The sequence below is a fragment of the Leucopleurus acutus genome (assembly GCF_964270905.1).
Source record: "Leucopleurus acutus genome assembly, chromosome: X".
Taxonomy (NCBI): domain Eukaryota; kingdom Metazoa; phylum Chordata; class Mammalia; order Artiodactyla; family Delphinidae; genus Leucopleurus; species Leucopleurus acutus.
In genome coordinates this window covers 104,187,219-104,208,611 of record NC_139148.1, presented here as the reverse complement: position 1 = coordinate 104,208,611, position 21,393 = coordinate 104,187,219, and the positions used below count along the sequence as shown (strand labels likewise).

The 21,393-nt window shown below is 39.2% G+C and overlaps 1 pseudogene across 1 annotated transcript; it reads left to right on the top strand.

Annotated features, from left to right (window-relative positions):
- The first annotated feature begins 2,461 nt into the window (after positions 1-2,461).
- LOC309978627 (E3 ubiquitin-protein ligase Hakai-like) lies at positions 2,462-3,725 on the top strand (annotated as a pseudogene). Its single transcript has one exon. The product of its transcript is annotated as an E3 ubiquitin-protein ligase Hakai-like (transcript).
- The last annotated feature ends 17,668 nt before the right edge of the window (positions 3,726-21,393 follow it).

Sequence of the window (21,393 nt, the reverse complement as noted above, 5' to 3'; positions counted from 1 at the left end):
ACGTCAGCTGAGAAAACATGTATTTGAGGAGTGGTATTGAAACTGTGCTTCACTGAACTGCCTAAAAGACAACTATAAGAGGGGGTGAAAGGATGCCAGAGCTGTGGGAGTGTTAAGGAGGTAACACTCTGGGCTCCCCTACTGTGACTTCACTCAGAGCAGCTGCACCCTTCTGAATACAGAAAAAGGTTTGAAAACCACTTCAAGCAGGATTATTTTGCAAAAAGAAGGGTGTACACTAAGTCACAAGGTACCCTGGTACACATGTATTTGCTTGTATGGCATTAGCTATTTGGCAGAAGGCCAAAGAAATCAAAAGCCTAAGTAGCAGTATCCACTGTATTTCAATTTTTAAAAAAGCTTAAGCACCAGTAGCCATTGCCCACAGATGACAAATTCAAAATAAAGACAAAACAGTCGTGAAATGATATTATAGGTCAGGATGAGAAAACTGGTGCCTACTTACACGCAACTTTTCAAGAATTCATCAATAATGAAATGGACAAAGTAACTTTTCCCTAAGCCTCTGCCCTTGATTCCTTCTTTTTACCACCTGTAAGCTTCATCATCATTTCCAACATCAAAAGGGGATCTATTATTCTTTTTAACCCTATCTCTGCTGCTCACTCACTCTCTCTGATAAAATGTCCCATGTGGCTATACATTTTTTCTTTTACAAAGTGTATCAGCAAATGTGAAATTTTCCCCAGCATCAATCATGGAGTATTATTGCAAAAATATTCTGATCTAGCTGTATGCTTCGGCAATTCCAATATCTAAACGGAGACCATCAAAAAATGCTTTTATGGCTTTTAATCTTTTTTTCTTTTCTCTGCAGCATTTTCAACCTGGTGCAACATCCCTGCTGACTTTTTTTGTTTGGCAAAGGTCAGCTTTGTGCCTTGGCGTTTCAGCAGAAATGAATAATCTGCTTAATGAGGGCAATTTCCTGCTCTGACCTACCCTTTAATTATTTTTTAATCATGTATTTGGCATATTTGGTCATGATAGTTCATCGCTTCCTTTGCAAAGCTGCTTTGTAAATAAGAATGAGAACACTTATTCTGTACAGTATGAAATGAAGCTATCACAGGGAGGGTGAGCCTCACTTTACAGTAGACTAGGTTCCCAAAAGGTGGGTACAAATGACATTTCTGTATAACCAGCCTTATCTTTCCACAAACAAATATGATCATTTCTAATATGCTTCATATCCATCTTGGAGTAGTCATCACTACTGATTATTTGCCCCTTAATTTTTGATTTACTAAGGTCTCTCCTCCAAGTTGTTAATACTCTATAAACATATATCAAATATACCAAGAGAATATAACATTTAAAGAACAAAAATGAGAAATTTGGGGATATGGGAAGGCATTTTATAATGTGACTAATCACCTCCCTAATTTGTTGGGGCTTTTAACTTTGAACTTTCATGCACAGATAAATACTCTTATATACAAATACCATTATAAAGGATCCTGTATAAAAAAGGTTTCCAAGTCCTACTGGATGACCTTGTATTGATACTCAGTAAAGGAGCCACTCTTTATCGTGCATCACAAACTAGTGTACCAACACTGAGGGGAAATCCAGCAGTGTGTGACACATATCCTGGCACAACTTCCTGGGATTTCACTATTACTCAAAGACTTAGGGGCAGGGAGAGATTCAAGTAATTTAACTAAATAATCAAAAGCATTATTTTTTATTAAAATAAACATTCTGAAAAAGGAAGTTATATTCATATAATATTCCTATAACTTAAAGTACAACTATTCAGAGAAATATCTTGCTTTCAGAAGTACTTAGAACTCTGTCCCCCCTTACCCTCACAGTTTTAGTAAAGTTTTCTCTACCATTAGGGGTACTTTGTCAGAAAAGTTTGAGAAGCTAGATCTACAGCATCTCTGACAAGAAGCTTTCCAGTCTCTATTTGAACATTTCAAACGATGGGTGAGCTTTCACCTCCAAAAAGCAAAGCACTGCATTGTTAAAAAAAAAAAAAAAAAAAAACCTTTAAGGATGGGCTGGCTGCCTTACCTGCTCAGGCTTCTGCCTTCATGTACTACTGTGCTTGCCCATGCCAGCACACACACACACACACACACACACACACACACACACACACATGCTCTCCCCTCCCCCATTCCGGATTAGTCTCTTTTTCCAGTTTAAGTCTATTTTTTTTCTTGAAGCATAACAAGAGCAGCCTAAGCAACCTTGGCACCAAAACTCTTCAAATATTCACTCTCCTTCTGCCCGACTTTCTCACTGGAAAGGAGGTTGGTAAGACGAGGTCAAAGGTACAGTGACCTGGACGTACTTCCGCTTCCTGAACTCAAGAGAGTACGGCACACGCGCGCCCTGGGTCAGTAAGGTTGACTTCCGCTCCCCTCGTGCTCTGAGAGCTGAATCACGGAGCACGCCCAAGGATTCGATCATAGTGCAGAGGACCGGTATGACTCCAGTGGGTAAAGCTTTTAGAAATGAACAAGGATGTGTTGAAGATGTTTTTTGGGACTTTCAGATAAACATCTTAGGTGAAAAGGATGATACCCCAGTACATTTCTGTGACAAATGCTAATTGCCAATTAAAATCGATGGGCAGATGATTCCATGCAAGCATGCTTTTTGCTATGCCTGTGCTATTTTACATGGAAAAGAAGGCAGTAAGATGTTCCCAGGCTGTAGTAATCCTGTGGAACGAATTGAGAAGCATACGCAAGATTCTCTCTTTACATGTGGCACTGTTCAAGGATGCAAGAGACCGTGTTTGTCTCAAAGAGACTTAAAGGCTCATATCAACCATGGCCATACAAGAGCTGAAAATTCTGTTGCCCGTACTCAACTTGAAAATGTTCATTCTGCATGTTGTCCCACCACCGACTGAAATCTGATCTTATAACGCCGCCAGATGAGCATCATATGAACCATATTCCGCCAAAGCAATACCTTATGATACTACTACCTCCTTTGCAAAGTGTTCGCACAAGCCATATAATCTGCCACAAGAAGATATTAGTGCTCCTCCAGCAGAGTTCACTGTCCATGAATTCACCTCTATATTTTTCAGTGAGTCAGGAAGCTGAGTCAGAAAACCTTTACATTTCAACAAGAAAACATAGCAATTTAGTAACTGTCCCTATTCAGAATGACTCAAATTCGGGTACTTGGGAACCACTACCTCCTGCCTCTGCAATTGCTCACCATCATCCTGAATATCAGGGTCAACCAGTGGTTTTGAACTCTCATGGAACTATGCCTCCACAGCAATATTTTACCACGCTACCTCCTCTGCAATCAATAAGTCATCAAAGGCCACATCCTTCCCAGACCACAGGTACTTTTCACTTGATTCATAGCCACGCTTCAGGTGCATCAGTGACTTCTACTCCACCACCCTCTCCATAGACCTATTATTGCTCAGATGCCACCTTATATGAAATATCTTCCACCAGGACCTACCTCACCTCAACAGGGTAATCCACCTGTAAGTACACATACTTCTCACCATTATAATGCTCACTCTTTACCCCAGTTTACTGAAGATCAAGGAACTCTGGGCACTCCATTTATATAACTAGGGAAAATAAGTCATGTTATGTGGCCTGCACCCAGAGGACCACCCATTCCTCCAGGAAAGCAGCATCTTCCTTTCTCAAACCTCACTTCTTGGACTACACTTCCCAGATCAGACAAGATATAAACCATATGACCAGTAGTAATAGTAAATATTTTTAAACAGAAGATATGATGAGGGGAAAAAAAGTATTGTCAACCTTCTCATTAAGCTTTGACCATTTGGGGAAGGAAAAGCACCTCTTACAGAAGTGGCTATAAAACATTTAAAGTCTTGTCTCTTAAAATGGTTTTAAACCTTGATCTTGGGAGTGATTTTAAGTACTTTACTACAGTGCAGATAAGTGGCTCAGTTGAGATTAACTATGCTTTAACAACTTGGTTCCTCTAGTATGGTAAATTGATCCCAGAAGTGACCATTTGCAATATTATATCCTGGGTAGGGACTGTGTTCTGCTTTCAAAAGTGTTGTTTTTATTAAATCCAATGTTTAGTTTTTCTTGTGATACATTTTGTTAACCTGGGTAAAAAGAGTAAATTTCAATATGGTTGCAAAAGAACAATAAGGCCTTTGTACACAAATCTGTCTCCCTGTAACTTCCAACATTCTTGTTTCTAGGCCCAAATTGCTTTTTCTTTACTGTAGCTTAGGCTCTGTGACCCAAACCACCTGCAGGCTGAGCTCTGCCCTGGATTCTAGACACCACACAAACCAGAAGTATTTAAGCAGTTCTAGCCCAAATCTGTCAAATCCAGCATCAAATCCCCGTTACTACTCCAACCCTGATCTTATGCCCCAGTTTTAATGTGCCATTGCCCCTTTCCTGTGTTAAAAGATGAACTGAGGCATATTAAAATTTTTAAGAGTTATGAATTCGAATCAGGCAGCTTCAATCTAGCAGATAGAAAGGTGCTCTGAGGAGCTGTAAAAAACGAGCAACTTTTATAGGCAGAAGGGAACAGGAACAAGGAAGTTACCCTAGGCAAAAAAGCAGATTGGTTATTGCAAGGTTACTTTCCTTTAGGGGATGGCAGGGATTAGTTAGCCAGGTTGCCTAACTAGTGCTGATAAGGTGATTTCTGGCTGATTGGGTTAAGACTCCATTTCTGGGAGAGCCAAAGCTGTAATTAAGTCAAGTCTCAGTTTGGTGATCTGGGACTTAACATAAATGACTCCATTTTGTTGTCTTGTTTCTAACACCTGAGAGCCAGTGCTCACCTCATACTCAATTTCCAGTTACTAAGGCTGTTTCTTCTTCCTATGTGTGAGTCCCTATCCAAGTAATATATTAGATAGTATAGGCTGTCTATGACTTTTTCTTGCCAGTGTAAGGGTAAATAAAATCTTAAAAATTAAATTTTCCCTAGTGCCAAAAAGTAGAGAACTTTCCTCCTCCCATTTTCTTTTAACATTTCCTTCAGAAAACTTGAGATTATAAATGCTAGCTCTGCCTCTGAAATATATGTAAATCTTTTTCAAAGCTAAATAAGCCTCTTGCAGTTTTACATCCCAGGAATGTCATTCCTGGGGCCAAGGAGCCATTTCTTTGAAAAATGAACACCAAGAGTGGTACCCTATCTCCCTGTCTGTGGGAATTTTAGTTCCAAGATGTAACTTCTTGCTTGTAAAAAGGATGAGATTTTATTTTTCCTCTGGATACAATTAATGTGTATGTAATAGATTAACATATATATATATATATGTAAAACATATGTACATGTTAATGGGTTAACAAGTATATAAAAGGGTAAGAGTTCTTTTTTGTCTCTGCAATCTACTGTGGAGGAAGAAATTTTTCTCTACCCTTCTGGCTGGTCTAAGAGTTAAATTGACATGAGACAGATTAACAGGAGAAAAATCACACAAAAGTTTAATTACATGGGAGAGACCCAGGAAAACTAAGTAACTGGCCAACATGGCTAAAGCCCTTACCTTAAATACCATCTTCAGCTAAAGACAGAGGATGGGGGTAGTGGTTTGGGACTTCAAGGGGAGGAAGGCAATTCACATGGAGATAGAAAAGCAAATGTTTGGTAAACAAATGTTTGCTGGGCCAGGCAGGCAGAGACAATGGGACACAGAGTAGACTCTCATCTTTAGGCCCTGCCTAGAGTTCCCCACAGCACACCTAGCCCATATTCTTTGCAGATAGCTCTGGTGATAACTCTATTCTGGAACAAACCCACTATCTACATTCTTTTAGGCAGTACGAGGGAAGGTCAAAGTTTCTTTTAAGGCCCAAAGAGTCTTAATCAGCTTAAATTAATCCTCATGCCAAAGAGACTCATTTTAGGGTGGCAAATTTTGCTCCCCTACAAATCTCTTTAGCAGATTGCCTATGCTGCACATCGCAGTCTGGTTTAATGTTTATCAATTAATAAAGCTATTTCATTCTTCTCCATGTTTTATAGAGAGGTCTTATTGGGTTGGCAGGAAGTTTTATGTTTGCTATTTCCCCAACAATTTGGCAATAAGGATAGGATCCATCCGGCAATTCCTTAATTGGGTGGATCGGCTGAAAGTCTTGTGGCCACACAAGAGTCATGTGAGAGACCCTGAATTATAAAAATTCTTTCTAGCTCTCTGCTCTTTTGGAATACTAGCCAGAGGTGGATTACACTCTCCAAATTCAAGATAATATTATTGACTAAGTATAGGTGACACCAGTTCTAAAATCCCGTCAGGGTCACCATTGACTTTGCTGGTGGAAAAATATGGGAAGCCGGAAATGTTGCCTGCAGGTCTCCCACTCAAATTGCCAATACCTTTCTGTCACATTTGGAATGAGTATACATACGAGAATCCAGTCTTACAGTGGCCTGAGGACTGTTTCTTTTCATTCGGACAGATTAACATATTTACAGGGGTTCTTAGAAGTACCTCATTCTAAGCATATGAATTACTGGTATTTATCATGATTATCATTCTAAGGAGTGAAAAATTATTTGATAAGTAGGAAGAAAGATTGAGAAAAACTAAGAAATTCAAGAATTAAAGTCACTTTCTCTTACACAGAACTGCCCTCTCTTCTCTGCTATCCCAGCTTTCTCTCTGAGTGTCTTTATCTTTCCCTATTTCAAATCAACTCCTGGGAAGAAGGCAGGTGATCTTTTAGATGGGCGGTTCCTTCCATTAGACTTCCCTGCAGAGAGAGACAAGGGTACAACTTCTCCAGCTGTTAATGAATTATTTGCCCTGTTTGAAGGCATATGTTTGTATGCCTCATGTCCTAGCCTGACTCCACTTCACATCTCAGCCCTTGAATCCACCTTCAAGAGTCACTTAGCAAACACTCACCACGTCACAAAAAAGCAGACAGGATAGAAAGATGTCATGGGGGATAATTGAGAATTTGGGTAAAAGACTGAGTCCCTGTATGAAGGCAACAGGACAGAGTAGCTGCACAGGCCACATGGGGAAAGACAAAGGTGTTAGGCCTGATAAATATTCACATTGGAAAAAGAAACCAAAGTGCCATATAATCCTACATTTTTCTTGTCTCAATATAAGGAAAACTAGACCTTCCTATTCAGATCACCAGTGAAGCCAATACCATCGAGAAGCTATCCAGGCCTCCCAGGTAAGCCATGCGCCTCTCTCACCACTTGATATCAGTCATTTAAAGACTTCTTTTCCTGTGCCTGAAAAGACTCACAAAAGTACTCTGCAACATGTTTCCAGTTTGTAGCCCCATAAATGGGGATGTCCATTGGCTGCTACAGGGAATTCTGCAACCAGCAGACTTCACTCAGGTTGTGGAGCAAACATGTTGGGGACTAGGGGTGGCCCACTACAATGGGTATAGTGGCCAAGGGAACCCACCACTGCTGCGGAAGAACTAAGGGCTTTTAAAACCCATCAAGAAGGGTTGGTAATGGTGAGCTGGGAGACCCTGCCACAGTATACCTAGAAACAGGTGCCTCCCCACTTGATTTTCACTAGCAATGTGTTGCTTTCTCACAATTCACTGGCATGGATACACGGGCAGATCAAAATCACTCTCTAGTCCTGTTCACCTTTGTCTTGGCTCTCTTGCAAACTATCCAAACTCAAGTTAGGGAAAAGGTGATAGGTTGGCAAGGACAGACTATTTCTCAAAACTTAGCAGCAGCTACACAGTTTTGTGGCAATCTAGAGAAAGACAAAAAAGCGAAAAAAATAAAACCCACAGTGTTGGTTTAACTGAGCAGCTATTTACTAAAGGGGATAACCCTACTCTGGTCAATCTATGCAGGGAGCAAAGGAAGAAGGGAAAACTGCATATTATTATGGCAAAAAGCCAGGATACTAGAAGAGAGATTGTAGGAAGAGACTCCAGAGAATGGAAAAATTCCAACAAGGGAATCAAGAAAACCCAGAAGGACAAAATCCTTAGCTGGGAGATAATTGGCAAATGGCTCAAAATTGACAGATTGTGGGAATCTCAGAGGTGAGAACTGGCAAACCATATTCTTCAATAACTTTCCCTCAGGCTAACCTATCCTTGCCTTTTCTGGTAGATACTGGTGCTACTTATTCTGCAATTAACTTGGAAATTTCTCATTTTGCATCTAGTGATAGATCAATACAGGTTGTTGTTAAAAAAACAAAAAAACTTTGTTAGTATTTTATGTCAGCCTTCTAATTGTTCCTTTTCTTCAGTAGTTCCCATACAAATTGTTCCTCTGACTGAGGAACACGCTTTCTTACTTTCTCCTGATTCGCCTGTCAACCTACTGGGGAGAGACCTGCCATGCAAATTAAAGACTATCATATTCTACACTCCAGCTGGAGTGTTTGCTGAGCTCCCTTGGAAGACGGCACCTGATTTGGTTACTATGTGCCAGAGCTGAAACAAACTGATGCATTGCTTTGGGCCATTACTTGGGAATAATGATACTGGTTTAATTTGAGATAGAGAACCAGGAAAAATAGCTTACAAAAAGGATAAGCCATAGCCATGTGTAAAACAAGATATCCTTTGTGTAGAACTCAATATGTAGGAATAAAACTAGTTATAAAAAACTAGGAGGAAAAAAGGAGGGATAATTTTCAAATGTACTCACCCTGTAATACTCCCATACTTCTAGTAAAGAAGGAAAATAAATTTGATATAGCTGACTACTATACAGATTTGTATAATTTCTTAAATAAATTTTCTGTTCCTTTAATCTATATAGTTCCTAACCCCACAGCTCTTCTGATTTCAGTACCATTGTCTGTAAAGTTTTTCACTGTAGTTGATCCATATTCTACTTTTTTTTTCTTTTCTTCTAGTGGATGAGTCTATATTTTTGTTTGCTTTTACTTATGAAGTCTAATGAAGTTAGAGGATTCCAAAAGGGTTTGGGGATTCTTACACTGTTTTCCCTAGTTGCTTATAAGAAAACAAAAATTTGTCCCACCAGGAGGATCTATAATTATTAAACTTATAGATGATTTTCTGATAGTTTCAGAAATTAAAGAGTAATGCAAAACTGATCCTTTGGCTTCACAGGAGCTCAAGGGCTCACTAGAAAATTTGCAATATTGCCAAACTGAAAAAAAAATATTTGAGGCATCTGTTATCAGCTAAAGGACACAAAGTGATAATGAGTCGGCCAATTATGTAGATGAAATGACCTACTACCAAAAAATAATAATAAAATAAATTTTAAAAAATACTACTTAGAGAGTTTTGGAGACTAGTAAGGTAGTAGGGACAGGGAATTCCAGTTTTTGCAGAGCAGGCAAAACCTCTGACAATGCAATTGCATGATAATTCTTCAGATCCTCTAGTTTGGTCCCTAGAATCTCAAGAGGCATTTGAACAATTGAAATTGGCTACAGTCTCTTCCCCAGATTTGGCGATTCTACATTTTGTAAAACCTTTCCATTTTTTTTTGTCCTGAAAATACAGGTGCTGCTAGTAGAATTTCAACTCTAAAGTTGGGATTAGACTAGACCAATCTAGATGCCATGGCACTGGGAACCACACTTACTGAAAAGGCTCAAGCCCTGGCATTAGTTGATTGATTTATTTGAGTATCCCATATGTGGTGATATTTATCTTACAAGTGCATAAGACCCAGCATTTGTTGGTACATTGTCAGACTGGCTATGAGCAAGCATTATAATCCAATTCTAGTATTGTGCTTGGAAGATGCAATCTCTTAAACCTGCTACTGTTTTACCAGATCCTAATCATATAGATGATGATTGTACAATGGTAACAGAAGAAAACGCTAGGCCCCAATCTGATTTATTTAATAATCCTTTTTTTAAAAAAAACATGGAAGAACTTTTTCTTATAAATTTATTTTATTTATTTATTTTTGTCTGCGTTGGGTCTTGGTTGCTGCATATGGGCTTTCTGTAGTTGCAGCGAGCGTGGGCTACTCCTCATTACGGTGTGCAGGCTTCTCATTGCAGTGGCTTCTCTTGTTGCAAAGCACGGGCTCTAGGCGCACGGGCTTCAGTAGTTGTGGCTCACGGGCTCTAGAGCACAGGCTCAGTAGTTGTGGCGCACAGACTTCGTTGCTCCGCGGCATGTGGGATCTTCCCAGACCAGGGCTCGAACCCGTGTTGCCTGCATTGGCAGGCAGACTCTTAACCACTGTACCACCAGGGAAGCCTGATAATCCTTTTAAAGGCAGATTTTATAATGCTTACTTATGGGTCATTTACTAGAGACAAAAGTGGCCAATTTAAGGCTTTCTGTGCTATGGTGACTTATCATGAAGCTTATGTTTTGCCTGCAATTAAGTTGGCACAAGAAGGTAAGTTAATAGCCATTACTAGAGCTGAAATTCTTGGTTCTAGAGTTAAAAGTAAATATATATGCTGTTGGTAAATATGTGTTTGGTGTCTGTCATGCAACAGGGCAAAATTAGAAAAATTGAGGATTCTTGATTTCTATGAGAACTGAAACATGTCATGGAGAATTAAAAGCTGATTTGTTAGAGGCTTTACAAATGCCTACTCAGATTATCGGTAGTCTATTACAGAGCCCACACAGGGCAAAATGACAATTTCTGAAGGCAATGATTTTGCTGAAAGAGCTGCAAAAGCCACTATTAAAACATGACAGACTCCAAATTTGGAAGCCCCACTTCTAATACTAGAAACCTCTGTCCATTTTCAAAAACAAGCTTCATAAAGAGAAATGAACAAATGATCAAAAAAAAAGGGGGGGGGGCTAAAGGGCTTCCCTGGTGGCACAGTGGTTGAGAGTCCGCCTGCCGATGCAGGGGACACGGGTTCGTGCCCCAGTCTGGGAAGATCCCACATGCCGCGGAGCGGCTGGGCCCGTGAGCCATGGCCGCTGAGCCTGCGCATCCGGAGCCTGTGCTCCACAACGGGAGAGGCCACAGCAGTGAGAGGCCCGCGTACCGCAAAAAAAAAAAAAAAAGGGGGGGGGGCTAAAAAAAATTCAACTGGACTATAGGAATTACTAACAAAATAATTCCTATATCACAGTTTTTATTTGCTTGATTAGTTTATTGTTCTGTTATCAACAAAATCAAACTGAAAGAGATTTCTTTAAAGCCACTAGACTAATACTATGTCTATCAAAAAGATGAAATTATTCAAAACATATTAAAGAGTTTTGTTATTTGCCAGTAGAATAATTAGGGACCACTTCCAAGGTAGGTGCAGAAAGGTTTCCCTGACCAACTTTACCAGGAACCCAATGGCAGTTAGATTTCATAGAATTCATGCCTATGGAAGGTAAGAGATTTTGTCTAGTTGTGGTATGTATGCTGTCTGAATGGCCTACTCTTTTCCCTTTTCAAAAGCAAATGCTCAGGCAGTGAGGTAAAGACCCTCTCTATGCACATAATCCCCACTTTTGGGACCCCAGAGCTTACTGAATCAGATGGAGAAAATCATATTATGTCTACTGTTGTTCAGGAATTGTGCAAATGTTTGCAGATTCCTAAAAGCTATCATACTCCAAGTAGAATGAAAAACTCAAACTCTAACAAACTCATTGGCTACAATTCAGCAATCTATGGGTAAAATGGCCTAGAGATTTACCAGTAGCTTTGTTAAAAATTAGAGCAACTCTTGCAAGCAATAATGTTCTCTCTTTGAACTTACGTCTGGCAGGTCTGTGAATTTGGGTCTGAAATCACTTCCTCTGCTTTAACTGAAATCTCTCATAATCATGTTCGATACCTAAATGGCTTTTCTCTTCCCTAGAAGCCCTGAGACAAAGTCAGAAAGGCCTAGAGGGACCTACTGGAAGAAGTCTGTCACTCTTATCAAACTGGGCAATTTAGTTTACATAAAAGTGTTCTGGAGGAATGTGTTTTGTCACCATGTGGAGGGACCACTTCAAGTACTGCTGATCACCCAAATGGCCATCAAAGTGAAAGAAAACCCAAATGGATTCATGCTTCTCACATGAAGCCAACTGTTCAAGAGGACTGGACTGTGGTTCCCACAAAGAACTTGAAACTTAAAGTTTCTAGAATAAATGGTGTTGGTACTGAAATTTTCTAGAATAAATGGTGTTGGTACTGAACTCAACTGAAAGGAGGTATTCTAATGAACTTATTACTATTCTCAGACTGCCTTGTTGTCTTATTCAAAGTATTAGTGAATAGTAGTATAACAGTGAATTAGTTGTTATTTCAGTTACTGTAAGAATCACATTTTACTAGAAAGCAAACAGGTTATTTGTTATACCACTCTCTTTTCTGTACGCCCATAATGGTTCCTACAGTTACACATTTCTCATCAGCTCTAAATTGTATTCCCAGTATGGACATGGCCTGGACTTATGAATCCAACAATCTGATTTATTGACATAAAACATAGAACCATATTCATTACTAACTTTTTAGAATATTAAAGTGAAAGTAACTAATATGCATCCAGAGACTCAAGCCCCAAGTTTGACACAAATAATGTTTTGTTAACTAGCTTGATTGGAAGGGTGGTATACAAGAGCATCTGATTAATAGAAAAACAGAAATTTGGCATTTATGGATAAAGACTACAGAAGACAGGTATAATGTCATTGTTAATCACTTTGGGATACAAGTTTTTTCCAGTCCTAGTGTGGATAAACATGCCTGTTATACTATTATAGTAGTTAATTAAGTACCCATGGATAACTACCGACTTAGACGGAGGTGAAAAATGGCCCATAGGTTGGGTTTGTCCGCAAGACTTAAAATGATTAGAGGCATGTACAGTGAACACTGGAAGTTGAAGGGGAGAATTTGCCACCCCAAAATATGCTTCTTTGAGGTAAGGATTATCTTGAGCTGCTTACTTTTAAGAAATAGCAGATATTGGAAAAGCTATTAGTAGAGGGGAAGTTCCCCTTTTGTAAGAGATATTTGCATCTATAAGGAAAATCTCCATTCCTAAAGGTGTCTCCCTCTCTGTACCAGGAAAAGGAAGATGATTAAATCTCCAGAAACTTATCAATGGAGAAAGCAGCAACTTAAATTTGCATAACAACTATACCCTCGTTTTCTGTGTTTTGCCTGCTAACCTCCCATAACTGCCCCCCGCCACCCCAACACCTTTTGTCTTAGCTGGAGATGGTATGTAAGGTGAAGACTTGGGCCATTTTGGAGAGTTACTCAGTTTTCCTGGGTCTCTCCCATGTATATGGGTGGTATACATGTTATTCAATTTGTTTATTTTTCTCCTATTAATCTTTTATTACAGGGGGGTTTAAGCCAAGAACCTAGAAGGGTAGAGGGAAAGTTATTTCTCCTCTCCTACGAAGTTTAATCTACACCCTTCAATGGTTGGCTCATACTAGGACTTTGATACTAGGTAATGGCCATAGGTGTCTTTGTGTTTTATATCTGGGAGAAATATTTGGGAAGATAGAATAATTACAGAAGGGTCTAGTTTATTCTATAATTATAATGTTACTTCTATGACTGATGAGAACTCAGGGGAAATTTATTGGGCCTTAAGAAAAACTCAGTTAAAAATTTAGATTATCAGCCTCCAGAGTTAAACTACTCATTAGACTTAGACTGGATGGAATATTATAAAAAACTACAAAATAATACTCAAGTAGTTGTTCGAAAGCACAAAGATATAACAGTTTGTAAACTTAATGTATGACAAAAGAGAATTTTTGTGCCGTTTTTCAAGAATCTGCTTTAACGATTCACCATTAGTATGATATACTTAAAATTTTTTCCCCAAGGCAAATATTATACTAATTTTTTCAATTCATTCGGTTGTAATTCTGGTAATTGCTTTTGTATTTTACTATGGCCTTACAATGTATACTTAGACTGTTTCTGGAGAAGGATACAAACGGTGTAAGGCCAACTGGTCCGAGGCAGGGGAACACAATCAGATTCACAGGTTTCATCAGACCGAAATTCTCCGGACCACCCAGTTCCAGAAACTGCCCTGGAGACATTCCGGACCACCCAGTTCCAGGAACTGACCTGGGGACTTTGCACCTGGCCCAGCCTTCCCGCCTTTCGAGGGGCGGGACTAACGGTCCCCTAGGATACCCGAAAAGACCACCAAATAAGGAATACCCTGCGCCCTCCCAGATTCACCACACCCCTTTCCCTTCTTCCCCTATAAAATCTTGCCCAACCCTCGCCCGGGTGTGACTTCTCTGGCCCCCTTTCTCTCGGACCAGTGAACCTCGCCCAGGAGCGCTCCCTAATAAAGCTCACTTGAAGCTTTCCTCTGTTTCGCGGTGCCGTTTGTTAACATCCGACCTTACAAACGGCATTGTAGATAATTAGAAACCGTAGTTTTACTAGAAAATACCAACAGAACGAGGAAATTGTAAGGGTAAATAAAAATCTAAAAAAATTTAATTTTTCCTTAGTGCAAAAAAGGAAAGAACTTTACCCTCTCCCTTTTCTTTTAGCATTTCCTTCAGAAAACTTGAGATTATAAATGCTCTCTCTGCCTCTTCGAGATGTATGTATTTTTAAATGGGAAATAAAGTTTCTTGCCAGTTTCACATCCCAGGAATATCATTCTTGGGGGCCAAGGGACCATCTCCTTGAAAAACATCAAGAAGGGTAGTGCCCTATTTCCATGTCTGTGGCAATTTAGCTCCAAGATGCAACTTTCTACTTGTCAAAAAGATGAGAAATTTTTCCTTTGGATAGATAGTTATCATGTATATAATGGATTGTATCTGCTTGGTTATATAAAAAGTAAGATTTCTTTTTTGTTTTTACAATCTCTTTAGGGGATTGCCTGTGATATGCATCACAGTCTGGTTTAATGCTTATTGAAGAATAGTATTGTTTTATTATTTTGTACGTTTTGTGGAGAGGTTTCTTCCCCCTAGGGAGGAAACTATATCAATGAAATCTAATTACAACTTCCTTTGCCGTTTTTGGAATACAAATGGATAGATTTCTCCCTAATTTATCTGTGGAGACACACATATATCAGAGTAAGCAAACAAGTAAGCAAGTGAGCAAGCAGTGTTTCCAAATTAAGGGGATGTAATGAGGAAACCACCAGATGTTACTCATTTTCCCTTAATGAAGATATGCAATTTTAGGAACAGAGCTCAATGACTTTGGCCTACCTTCTTAAAAAACAATAGTAGTAATTTATCAGTCTCCTCTCTTCTGAGGAAAAGAGCATTTGGATTTCGCATCATACATAATTTGAACTCATGTCTGTCTGACTCCAGAACCCAGTGAGTCTGGATTGAAGATCTAGCACTGGAAGGAATTGAATAAGCGTGAATAGTGAGGGTAGACTGCTGGGTAATAATTCAACGCAGGTGTTAGATGCCATCCCTTTCCTTCTTCTAATCATGCCTTGCCCTTTCCATTTTTGAGTTACTGCATCCAAGGCAAAATTAGAAATAGTGCCAGGAAGAAATTATTTTTAAATCTAAAAATTTTACCAAAGCAATATGTGCTCATGATTTAAAAAGTCAACTACTAGTACTGCAAGGCACATATATAAAAGCAGCAGTCCTCCTACCTGCCCTCATCACTCCTGATTCCTATTCCCAAGAGTTATTTCTTCTGTTATTACCTTCATATTTTAAAATGTTTTATTGGTTTTTCTTGATATTTAACTTTTAGCATTATCTATTGATTTCATACTATTCAGTATGAAGATTTAGTTATCAAAATCTTTCTCCTCTCAGACACAAACACACACACGGACACGCGCACACTTCTTTTCCTATTATCCCAGTATATGGGTAAATCAGTAATTACTATTTACATCTATAAATATTGTGCACAGCCAGCTGAACTATGTACTATATTATTATTTTCTTTTTGCTATAGTCTGAAGGTTTGCGTCTCCCTAAAATTCATATGTTGAAATCCTAACCCCCAAAGGTGATGGTATTGGTAGGCAGAAGTCTTTGGGAGGTGATAACAACATCGTGAGGGTGGAGCCCTCATGAATGGGATTAGTGTTCTTGTAAAAAGAGATCCCACAGAGCTCCCTAGCCCCTTCTGTCATGTGACAATACGACAAGAAGTCTGCAGTGCAGAAGAGAGCCCTCGCCTGACCATGCTGGCACCCTGATCTTGGACTTCTAACCTCTAGAACTGTGAGAAGTAAATGCCTGTGGTTTATAAGCTACCCAGTCTGTGATATTTCATTATAGCCTGAATGAACCAAGGCACTTTGTTACAAATTCTGTTTTTCTTTGGAATTAAAAATGTGCTCATATTTGTTTCAGTTGTCTGTGTAACTTTCATAGTCCCTCTATAGAGTTGTAAGCTTTTCTTAATACAGGAAGGCACAGGAATTTGTCTATTCTACTTTTTTTCTTGGAGACATCCCTCCTAAAGTTTCCCATCATGCCATTTCAGTCTAGACCAGTTGCTCTTTAGTTCTGCTGTATAGCTGTTATCCTGGAGCTTCCCTTCACTATCATCAAACAAACAGAAAACAAAAAAACACTTTCTCTTCTGTACTGGTTCTGTATTCTGGATCCCTTGGTGCCATCTTTTTGGTTTACTCCCTTCTTTCTGGTGGAGCTTATCCTTTATTTTTGAGACCTTATGTGTCTCCAGTGTCTTTAGTCTATCTTCATATTCGACTGGTATAAAGTATAGCATTCATGGTCAAAAATAATTTTCCCTCAGAATTTTGAAGGCATTCATTCCTCTTTTACCTTCTAATGTTGCCGTTGAGAAGTTTAATGGTATTCTCTTCTGTAATTCATTGTATGTTTCACATTCTTTCTCTCTGAAGGCTTTTAAAATCTTCTGTCCATTCTGGGTGTTCCAAAGTTTTGTGCTTTGTTGTGTGTTGCATTAATCATTGTGCTGGGCCTTTGAAAACTGTGAAGACATGACCCTTAAATGTAGAAATTTTCTTCAATTATTTCTTTTAATTTCCTACTCTTTATTTCCTCTCTTCTCTGAAAGCACTATTGAATGACCTGGATTGATCCTATATTTAATTATTTCTCTCCTACTGTCTATCTCTGTCCTTTTGTTCTAAGTTTTAGGAAAAAATTTTTGAACTTTCTTCCAATCCATAACTTATTATTTTATCTTATATATAGATATGAGTGTATGTATATGTGTATATACATAATTACATGTACACATATATGCATATATTTCATTTCTAAGACATCTTCTCTGATTTTTCCTTTTCTTACAGCATCCTTTTTCCTTGTTCATGGATTATATATCTTAACTCTCTAAAGATATCCTAGTTCTAAAAAAATGTTTCCTTCTGTTCTCTGTATTATCTGTTTCCTACCAAATTCTTTTGTTTGCTTGTTTTTATGTTTCATGTTGGAGGCTCTCCTCAAAAATACAGTGGTTTGTGACTATATATTCGTATTTAAGAGTGAGGCATTTAAAGCTAATTGGGAAACACTTCTGACCATGATGGAATAACTGATAACAGATGTGCTCTCCTGCCATAAACAACTAGAAAATTATACAAAACGTATGAAACAACTGTTTTTCAGATTTTGGACTAGAGGCAGTACAGGTCTGTGATCTCTGAGAGAAGGGAAACAAGGTCATCTTTATGATCATCTCAGCTTTCTGCCTAGAGGCACTTTTCAGAACTCAGAATAGGAAGAAGGTGCCCAAGCAAAGAAAAGGAAGTCTCACTGAGTTGAGGAGCTAGAGAACATAGTTTGGGGAGTCTAAGGCAGCTGGAGTTTGTAGTGCAGAGTATCTTGAAATTGACCATGTTTGGAGAATTTATACCTTGGCAATCAGCAAAGGCTACAAATCAGGGTTTTTTGTTTGTTCGTTTGCACCCATGCTCCCAAAGTGCCTGTTGGTAAACATTTACCAGCATGCTCCTGGTAATATCCCTTGTCCTTAAGTATACTGTGACTTAGAGAAGTGAGACAGAACAGAGAGTCCAGAAATAGACCTACACATATGTTCAATCAATTTCTGATGAAATTGCCAAGGTAATTGACTGGAGAAAGAATAGCCATTGCAGCAAATGGTAGGAGAACAACTGGAAAACCAATGGAGATGCGAAATCCAAATGCTCTTTTCCTCAGAAGAGAGGAGACTGATAAATTACTACTATTGTTTTTTAAGAAGGTAGGCCAAAGTCATTGAGCTCTGTTCCTAAAATTGCATATCTTCATTAAGGGAAAATGAGTAACATCTGGTGGTTTCCTCATTACATCCCCTTAATTTGGAAACATTGCTTGCTCACTTGCTTACTTGTTTGCTTACTCTGATATATGTGTGTCTCCACAGATAGGGAGAAATCTTATCCCTTTGTATTCCAAAAATGGCAAAGGAAGTTGTAATTAGATTTCACTGATATAGCTTCCTCCCTAGGGGGAAGAAATAAAAAGAGGAGAGAACACTTTCCCTAGCTAGAATTTTTATCTTAAGCTCCCCACAGAAGTCTGGCTCTCAACTGGGGGCAGGAGGGAGTGGGGGAGGCCCTTTCATCAAATGAGTAATTCCAGCTGTGGAGTTCAGTACCATCAAGACAATTTGAAGAGTCCCACCTTCAGACAGAAAACTAGAGGAAGTGTGGCTAATATCAGGATATTTGGGGGTTTTTCATTTGATAGAGAATGATAGTAAAGCTCTTAAATGAGCATTTTAAGTTAAAATGAAATACTTAGATGTGTATCTTTAAGATTCCCTGTTGTGATTGATTTTCTTTTATTAGCTAACCCTAGTCCTGATCATCTCAGATAAGAGGGCCTTTCAATTTCCCATTGCAATGCCTCACCCCATCTCACACAGACACACCTACACACACAATTACTGGCCTAGGCTCTCAACATTCTTTATGTTTCCCATATTTTGAGATAACCAGTTCTGCCTGTTGCACTGTGAACTTCCTCCTACACTCTGCAGCTGAGTCTGTGCCTGCCTCAACCCCCTTATGCCAGTCTAATTGCAGATCTCAGTCTTTCCAAGTCTTCCCCTTCCTGTTTTAAAGATATAACACTAGTTCTGACCTCTGTGGTATTGCAGAATGTATCTACTAGCCCTTCAAGCTCTTAAAGACAATCAACTCCTATCCACAGATTTTTTTCAACTCTTTTTCATGTGTGAATTCGCTACAGAAAAGCTGCATTTAACTTGGCTTTCTTTCAAGGAATGTAATTACTGGATTCATTTTAACCAAATACCATTATAACAAAAATACTCTAACTTGGATTATCATGGGGTTTGTACTTCCACTGCAGTGATTTTCGGACTTTAGTGTGCATAAGAATCTCCATAGGGGTGGCTAAAATGCATATTCCTGAGCCGCATCCCCCCTCAAGAGATTAAGTCAGTAGGTATAGTGTGAAGTCCAGGAATCTGCAGTTTATCTAAGCACTCAGGTGATTCTAATGTCAGGGGTGCTGTGGACCACAATTTGAAACACCATGCTTACTAGCTTGTCAATAAAGCCCACATGGATCCACTCAAGTAATAGGAACACAAATTCTCCTTTCAAGTACTTTGAATAATTGTACATAGAAGACTGCTTTTCCCCTCTGATGGCATTAAATGCAAAGAGAAGGAAATCAAGAGCTATACTGCTGGCTCTGTCCCTTTAAAAAGCATCGCTATTCTGAAAATGGAATGTTTGCTTGCTTCCTTCACGAAGAAAAAGTTCTGCTTGCCGTGGGAGTAAAAGGTGTTATGATTGCAAAATGTGTGTTCACCAGACAAATTCTAGTCCTTTCATATGGCTTTAGACAATGCTCTCTTTTAACTGTTTGTACAGCACTTCAAAATCCTGAGGAGGTGGTTTCAGTGTGGGCTAATACCAGTGTTATTTAGAGAACATGCAGAGTCAAGACAGAGCTGTTCAAGAGGACAGAACCGTGGCCTCCCCAGCAATAGGGACTTGCACTTGCTGGAGCCACTGAGTCATCATGGAGCACAGACTGCCCAGCTCTCTTAAAGGTGTGGGAAGTAAATTACTTCTCAGGCTCAAACACCAGAATCTGGCTCAAACACTCCATGGGATGCTCTCCTACTCCGAATTCTAGGCTCTCATAAGATCCGAGGCAATGACAGAAATGAGAATTCATCGAAGCTCTGACACTTTGCTGACTCTACGGCCTTGAGCAAGTCTTTCACTGCTCTGAATTTATAGAATTAGGATGGTAGTGTTTACCTCACAAGATGGTGGCAAAAAGTTTAGTTTATGAAAATATGTAGCATAGTACCTGACAGTAAACCACTGCAACATTTATTTTTTCATTCCTACCGCATAATTTGGCCTGGGGTCAATGCCACACCAATCCCTCAATGGCAGTGAGTATTCCCAGCCACCATTTAGCTCAGGGCAGCACCCTTTTCCAATGGACACTATATGCCATTTAATGTAGTTGATTTTATGGTCTAGCAGTTAAGAACGACAGTTGGGTGTGGTTGTCAGTTACCAGTGTGACAGAGTAGCAAGCAGGTAATAGATTTTAATGCTAATTGAGAATTCTTCTCTTTTCCTTAAAAATTCCATTTTGACTCACTTATTTTCACAGTATATTAATGAAGTTTAAAAATTATATATAGCAAATTCTGTATTTACCAATCAATTAAGGCACGGGCTCTCAACAGTGTAAGGGAAGCTTTGCAATTTTCTGAAAACCTGATGAATGCTATGAATCCTCACTCTTTCCTCTGGGAAAAAATATACATACACATCAAATTTCATAGTTTATGGAGGTTCACAGACTCCCCACAGACCATCAATGAAACCCAGGCTAAGAAGCCCTGATATAAATATCATCACTCACCACTCTTTATCTAGTAAAATAGGAGCCTAAGACCCCCTAATCCTGAGAATAACATGGGAACTTCTCTATGAAGGCTGTTAAAACCCCACAGAAGATTTGTGTGGGCTCCTTTAACAGACACTTGGGTTCTCAAAAGGACTACATACGGCATATGTCTAGGCAATGATGAGGTTGCCATGGTGAAGTGATTAAGAATTCAGTTTCATAGTTTAGCAAAAATGTCTTCCAGCTTCTGTAAATCAGGCAAAGATGGAAGGCAGGGTGGGGAGAATAGTCCAAGGAAAACAAAGTTTTCTCGAAAGGCCTCATCCAACCTTTAAGGGTCATGTTATCCACAGTGCTTAAGTCATATTGCAATTATGCTCGAAAAATGCTTCTGCTCCACTATCAGGCACTGCCCACTACCTTCCCGATTCTGCTTTTTCTAATGGGGATTTCAGAATATCAACTTGCCAGTGCTCCGATTCTCAGATATCAAAAGTCAAACAGTAAGAGTTCTATTTTTCGGGTGACAAGCAGCTGGGGGAGGCAAGGATGAAACAGGCAGCATACAGTAAATAACAAGAATTAGACATCAGGCAAAAAGCAAATGTAAACTATGTTCAATTAACTTCTATTATTACATATTTTTTAAACTTTCAGTGTAGGCATGGCATGGTTA